The 7,042-nt window shown below is 30.9% G+C and overlaps 1 pseudogene; it reads right to left on the bottom strand.

Moving 5' to 3' along the window:
* Nucleotides 1-632: 632 nt before the first annotated feature.
* On the bottom strand, nt 633-6,813 carry LOC107029764 (annotated as a pseudogene).
* Between the last annotated feature and the right edge of the window lie 229 nt (nt 6,814-7,042).

Here is a 7,042-nt window from a genome sequence, read left to right as displayed (position 1 = left end):
AACATATGCAGATTATTAAAATGAATCAGGCAATCGGATAGGAAAAGGCAAGAAGGAACCTTATTAAGTGAACTGCATTGAGTATTGCAAAGACCTATTCATGCTTAACAATATGGAAATGGGAGGAGTTGTGTTATATTTTATGCGTTATTACTAATTTGGGTTCTCTATGTTGGAGCTTGACATGATGAGTGCAACTAAGCATGATAATTTCAGTGATTCTTAAAAGTTGATATGTCTCAAAAGTTAGAGTACTCACCTTCGCAAAAACAAGTGTTTTTTTTTCATTTATTTATTTTAGTTCCTAAGGTAAAAAACATCATTGTTCAACATTAACCTTCTTTCGATTCCTGAAACTTATACAGAAGCACTACAATAGATAAGACAAATAAGGATCGCCCCCAAATAATCAATATAAATTATGATCAGAAAATATATTCTCTAACCATCATCTAATTAATAATGATATGCCGTATTTGATGTAAATCTATATATATTTTAGCAATAAAAAAAAAACTTTTTAACAGAGTATATATTCTAAGTTTATTCATTAACAATGTATTATGCTCATTATATAGATACTAAAGTTCATGTATCATCATTTCAAATGAAAACAAAATGATATGCTTAAATAATATAATCATATAATACATCCACAAGAAAAAATTTCCTACCACATATTAATTAATCCGCGCGCGAAGCGCGGACGTGTTCCCTAGTTTGATATATAATTAAAGTTCATGACATTACATTTCTCATGAGTATTCTACCAAATGTTCCTCCGAGCACCTGCATGTTCGAATTTGTCTATGTATTAGCATTTGATTTTTATTTTTACTCAAAGAGAAAGTTAAGTCTTACTTTTATTTTGAAACATAATCCATTTTTATTGCTTCTACTAATTGATTTTGGAAAGAGAAATATGCTTTGGTAGATCATTCAATTAGTTGTTGATATAACCAAAGATCAAACAAGCACTTACCTTTGACTTACTTCTTCCTTATTTGTCGCATAACAATTTTAATTTGTGTTCCATCTTTCTAAAAATTGTTGCAAGCCATTTAAAAATTCCAGTTGAGATCATGATATATATAATAGATACTCCAATACATAGCACACTTCCATATTCCCATAAGAGCAGCTTTTCGAAAATCATTTAGAAACTCAGAATTGCTTTCTTCATCATCTGACTCATATATAATCGCTATTATTTGTCTCCGGTGTCCAATTACTTCCACAACCTTTCAAAACTGTGAATCCTTGTAATCCATCATTACCTTCATATGAATTATTTTGAAATGTATCAAATTGATGTCCTCGAGGAATGCATCCTTGGAAATGATTGTGAGAGAGATTTAAGAATGAAAGAAATGTAAGACAGCAAGTTGTTGTGGTATCTCTCCTGAAAGCTGGTTGAACGAAAGATCCAATGATTCGACTAAAGATAAACTTTCAAGTGATGGTGATATATTACCTTGCAATCTATTATGAGACAAATTTAGCACCCGAAGTGCAATGAGATCTCCCAAACTACTTGGAATATGTCCTTCAAATTTGTTACTTGAAAGATCGATAGTCTTGAAAAGTGTCGAAATTCTATTCAGTTCATACTCCATTCCCTTCGTTGAAAATGTAACAGAAGCATTGTAATCTCTCTCTCTCCAGATTTACCAAGATATGTTGGTACATTCGCTGTTTGATCAATTGTCCTCATGGCTTTCAAATTTTGAAATAGACCAGTCGACAAGTTTTCTGTGAAAGCATTATAAGAGAGATCTATGATTCAAAAACATGTTTTCATTACTTAAAGCTCTAATTGGCCCATAAGATTTGTTCGATCTCAAGCTTAAAACTTTCAGATTTGACAAAGTCTCAAACCATATTGGAAATGTGTCGTTGAAGTGATTGTCTCCTAAATCAACAATTTCCAAGTTTTTGCAATAGGCTAAAGATCGGGGGATTTTCCCTTCTAATTAAGTGTAAGCTTCTGAGTACACTTCCATTGCTAGAAATTTCTGGAAGAGTCCCATAAAGATTGTTTTGGTGGATATCTAAAACCTCAAGATGACCACTCATGTAGCCAAAACATTGTGGAATAGCTCCCTTCAAATTGTTTCGATCCAAATCTAAAATCCTTAGTGATGTTAGATTGCAAATAGATGGAGGGATATCATCACCAAGATTATTATATTCTATTTTCAATACCTCGAGTCTACTGATATTAACTAGACATTGCGGAATTTCTCCCCTCAAGTTATTTCTCCGCGAATACACCACTTCCAATTTCATCAAATTACAGAAAGATGAAGGAATTTTCTCAGTATAATTGTTGCTGTGGAGATACATCCATTGCAAATTTCTCAAGTTGCCAAAGGAATCCGGAATTGAACCAATGAGTTGATTAGTAACTAAATACATAGTAACAAGTCTTCCTATATTTCCCAACTCACTTGGAATCGAAACAGAAAGGTTGTTAGAAAAAAGAGACAAAAGATACAACTCATTCAAATTTCCCAAAGAAGTAGGAATAGAACCAGTATGTAAATTAGTAGAGAAATCTCAATAACTAAGAGTCCTTACGTAACCTATTTCTTCAGGAATAGAGCCAGAAAGTTTATTTTGATAAAGGTACAAAATAGAAAGCCTGGTCAAATTCCCCAATGAAGCAGGAATAGCACCACTTAAAGAATTTAGAGCCAAAACTAGTTGACTAAGAGACCTTAAGTAACCCATTTCTTTAGGAATGGAGCCAGAAAGGTTATTCTGATGAAAGTACATTATAAAAAGGCTGGTCAAATTCCCCAATGAAGCAGGAATAACACCACTTAAAGAATTTTTAGTCAAATCTAGTTGACTAAGAGACCATTAAGTAACCTATTTCTTCAGGAATGGAGCCAGAAAGGTTATTATGATTAAGATACAGAATAGAAAGGCTGGTCAAATTTTCCAATGAAGTAGAAATAGAACCATTTAGAGAATTAATACCCAAATCTAGAGAAGTATGAGACCTTAAATAACCTATTTCGGTAGGAATCGAGCCAGAAAGATTAATTTGATAAAGAGACAAAATAGACAAGTTGGTCAAATTACTCAATGAGCTAGGAACGGAACCATTTAAAAGGCTGTCATAGATGTTAACGTTCTGGAGCTTTGCTAGTGAGCCGATTTGTAATGGAATTGTGCCTGAAATCATGTGAAAGTCTAGATAGACAAGATTAGTGAGATTACTAATTTCAGGTGGGATAGTTCCAGAGAGATTATACACACTAAGATCAACATATTCAAGAAAAGGGAGAGTCGAAAATGGAAAATCATAGTGTACCAATGACACGAGCACCTTCACCTTGCTTACCCTACCATTTAAGCACGTAACTCCATACCAATCCCCACATGCATTTGAACTCTGAGTCCATGAAGCCAATAAGGAATTAATCTGGTTCTTGAAAGTTGCTTTCCATTTTAGGAGGGCAATTGCTTCCTCCGTGGAAGCGAAAGTAACTGTGGAAGCGAAAGTAACTGTAAAGAGATATAAGAAAATGAGAAATTGAACTTTTTTGGGAACCATCATCAAATATATTGATATGCAATTTTCTTGGATTTGTTTACTTTTGATGAACTTGTGTAGTGTGCACAATTATTTATATTGTAGAGAACTTTTCTAAAGGTATTGCTGGTCAATGACAAGTCAATATTCTTATAATAATTATTATTTTAATAAATTATGTATCCTATTGGACAATAGTTTGTTTAACGAGCGTCATATATACGACTGATACTTATGATTTTTTATTTTTTTAAATCTTTTCTAATAGATATGATGTTATAACAACAAATACTCCGTTTCATCAATCAACAGACTTTGGATTTAGTCAAGCATAAAAAGTCAAATAAGTAGGTAGCGAAAACATTATACTTCCCTCCCTGGTTCCTTTTTAGATATGTTGCTGTGCTTTTCAAAAGTGAATTCGATTATTTTTTAGAATTAAATTAAATTATATTTAAAATGAAATTTTAGATTTTTAAAAACTATATGAAAAGTATTATAAATTGTATTTTTTTTATATCTATAAGATGAAAAAATATATCTTAAAATATTTATTAAAATTTATATTATTTAACACTCAAAAAGAAAATTATGACAACTAAACAAAATGAAGAGTGTAACTTGCAAACCGGTCTAGTCATTGGTCTACTTTTGTATTTAATTTATTTTGTCTAAAGGTATAAATTGTTTTCTTGTTGGTATTGAGAGATTTGTTTCTGTAGACCTTCAAAATTGTTGTTTTCAATTTTAAGATTTTTTTTTCTGAAAGATGTTTATTTTTTATTTATAAAGATCATTTCTCAACTCAATGCACTAGTGTTGTTTCGTGAATTATCGGCCGGCCGGGTCAGTATTAATAATATTGCACTAAACCAAACTGTCATTTTACGTACAAATCACGTAAGAGTCGTAGAATAAGTTATATATAGATGATATTTAATAAAAAATTATATAAATACACAAATTAAATATTATAATCTCTAAAAATTTCTATCATTTAAAAAATAAAAAAGTGTCAAAAATACCCTTAAACTATCTGAGATAGCTCATGTACACCCTTAAATTATATTTTGTTTTAAAATTATCCTTCCCGTCAAACTATTGGGTCAAAAGTGTCATTCTAATTAATGGAAATTGTTAAATGCCATGTGGATGCCACATGAAATCCCTATAAATTTCCACTGCCACATAGACTAAAAGAAAAAGGGTTAAAAATACCTTTAAACTATTCGAAATAGCTTATATTTACCCCTAAACTATATTTCGACTCAAAACTACCCTTCTTGTCAAACTATTGGGTCAAAAGTGACCTTCTTATTAGCGAAAGTTGTTAAATTCCACATGTGTAATATTGACTAAATCCCTAAATCTTAATTACTCATTTTCCCCTTATTTCATTATTTTCCAGAAACGATTTCACCATTCTCCCTCATTTCGCGGCTAAGGTTTCACATTTTTCTTCGTTGGTAAACTTTTTTCTTATTTTATAGTGTTTACAACGACGAAAATCCACTTTGGAACTTAGCTCCGAAGAAAGTTATGAAACCTTGGCCGCGAAATCATGGGAAAGTTGTGAAATTCTAACTGTCATACTTTGGAATCGTAAACGTAATAAAATAAGAAAAAATATTTACTAACCTACAACCATGAATATCCACTTTGAAACTCAGCCCCGAAGAAAGCTACGAAACCTTAGCTGCAAAATTAGGGGAAAGTTGTGAAATACTAACTATCATGCTTTGAAATCTTAAACATAATAAAATAAGAAAAAAAATTTACTAACCTACAAGCATAAATATTCACTTTGAAACCCAGCCACGAAGTAAAGTATAAAATCCTAGCCGCGAATTTAGGGAGAACCGATGAATATATCATTTCTGAAATAATGAAATGACGGGGGAAGTAATTAGGATTTAGGGATTTAGTCTATGTGGCAGTCGAACCTTATTGAAATGCAATGTGACATCCACATGACACTTAACAACTTCTGTTGATAAGAAGGGTACTTTTGATCCAATAGTTTGACGGAAAGGGTAGTTTTGAGCCGAAATATAGTTCAAGCGTAAATATGAGCTATTTCGTATAGTTTACGGGTATTTTAACCCTTTCTATTTAGTTTATGTGACAATGGCATCCTATTTGCATGCAATGTGACATCCATATGACATCCACGTGGCATTTAACAACTTCCATTACTAAGAAGGGTACTTTTGACCCAATAGTATGATGGGAAGGGTAGTTTTGAGCCGAAATAAAGTTTCAGAGTATATATGAGCTATTTCGAATAGTTTAAAGATAGTTTTGAGCCTTTTCCGTTTAAAAAATTCCTTGTCAGATACATTCCTATCCCCTCTCGCTCGGATAGAATCTTTCCCTCTCAGATACATCCTTATCCATTCTTGTAATCAATCCCATTCTCAGATACATATCAACTCTCATATAAATTCCTATACTCTCTTGGATACATCCATTCCATAAAGTAATGTATTATTTGTAATGTATCGAACAATCCGGCAATGAAAAATTCAATTTTTTTGTAATTGAGAAAATTTCTGAAGTAAAATGTAATCAACCACTAAATGTATATGGTTTTGATAATGTAAGTTTTGGATTTGAATCACCGATGTGGACCGACCTGACCCCATCTAACCCAAAATTGTTTTTCTGAATAAAAAAAAGAAGGAAAAAGAAGAAGATAATATTAATTTCATAAGGGTCGGGAATAACTATATGTAACTGTTCCAACGTTAATATTCTCTTCTTTTTAAATTAAGTATTTTTCTTAACACTTCAGATTATATATATATATATATATGTATATATATATATATATATATATATATATGTATATATATATATATATATATATATATATGTAAAGATCAGTATATTTATATATAGATCTTTAAAACTATGATGAATTAAGATCAGTATACTGTGTCAACAATATTTATATGAAGATCAGTATATATTTTCTTTGAAACTATGATGAAGTCGATTCATATGTTAGAAAAAAAATTAAAATTGATCGTAAATCGAAGAACATACCTTCATTCTTCAACTTGATATTCTAACAATGAAGTGTCTTTAGTTTCATTCTTTGTTGGGATACAATTAAAGATGATCAACTTTTTTTTTTTTGGACAGAAAATAATTTTTTTACTCTGTCGTGGATGAAGGAAAGGATAGAGAATAATTTTGTTCTCTATCGTGAATGAGCGTTTTTGCTGGTTTTTTTTTTTTTTTAAGTTTTTAATCTAGATATAAGAAGAAAAGTTGAATAAGATAAGAGTAGTAAAGGAAAAGGATTGTTATGCTTTTATATGATCTTGTACTATTTATTTTTTTTTGTACTTTCTTTGTTGGAAGAGGTCAAATAAAAAAAAATACAATGCCCTTTTAGAATAAGGAGACTAGTACACATGCTTTTATAATAGTACTGTGGAGGACTTAATTTTTTTTTAAAGAAAGACGTAAGTTGCTTCTTTTCTGCTAGAT

The sequence above is a fragment of the Solanum pennellii genome, chromosome 1, assembly GCF_001406875.1.
Source record: "Solanum pennellii chromosome 1, SPENNV200".
Taxonomy (NCBI): Eukaryota; Viridiplantae; Streptophyta; class Magnoliopsida; order Solanales; family Solanaceae; genus Solanum; species Solanum pennellii.
This window is presented reverse-complemented; position numbering and strand designations above follow the sequence as displayed.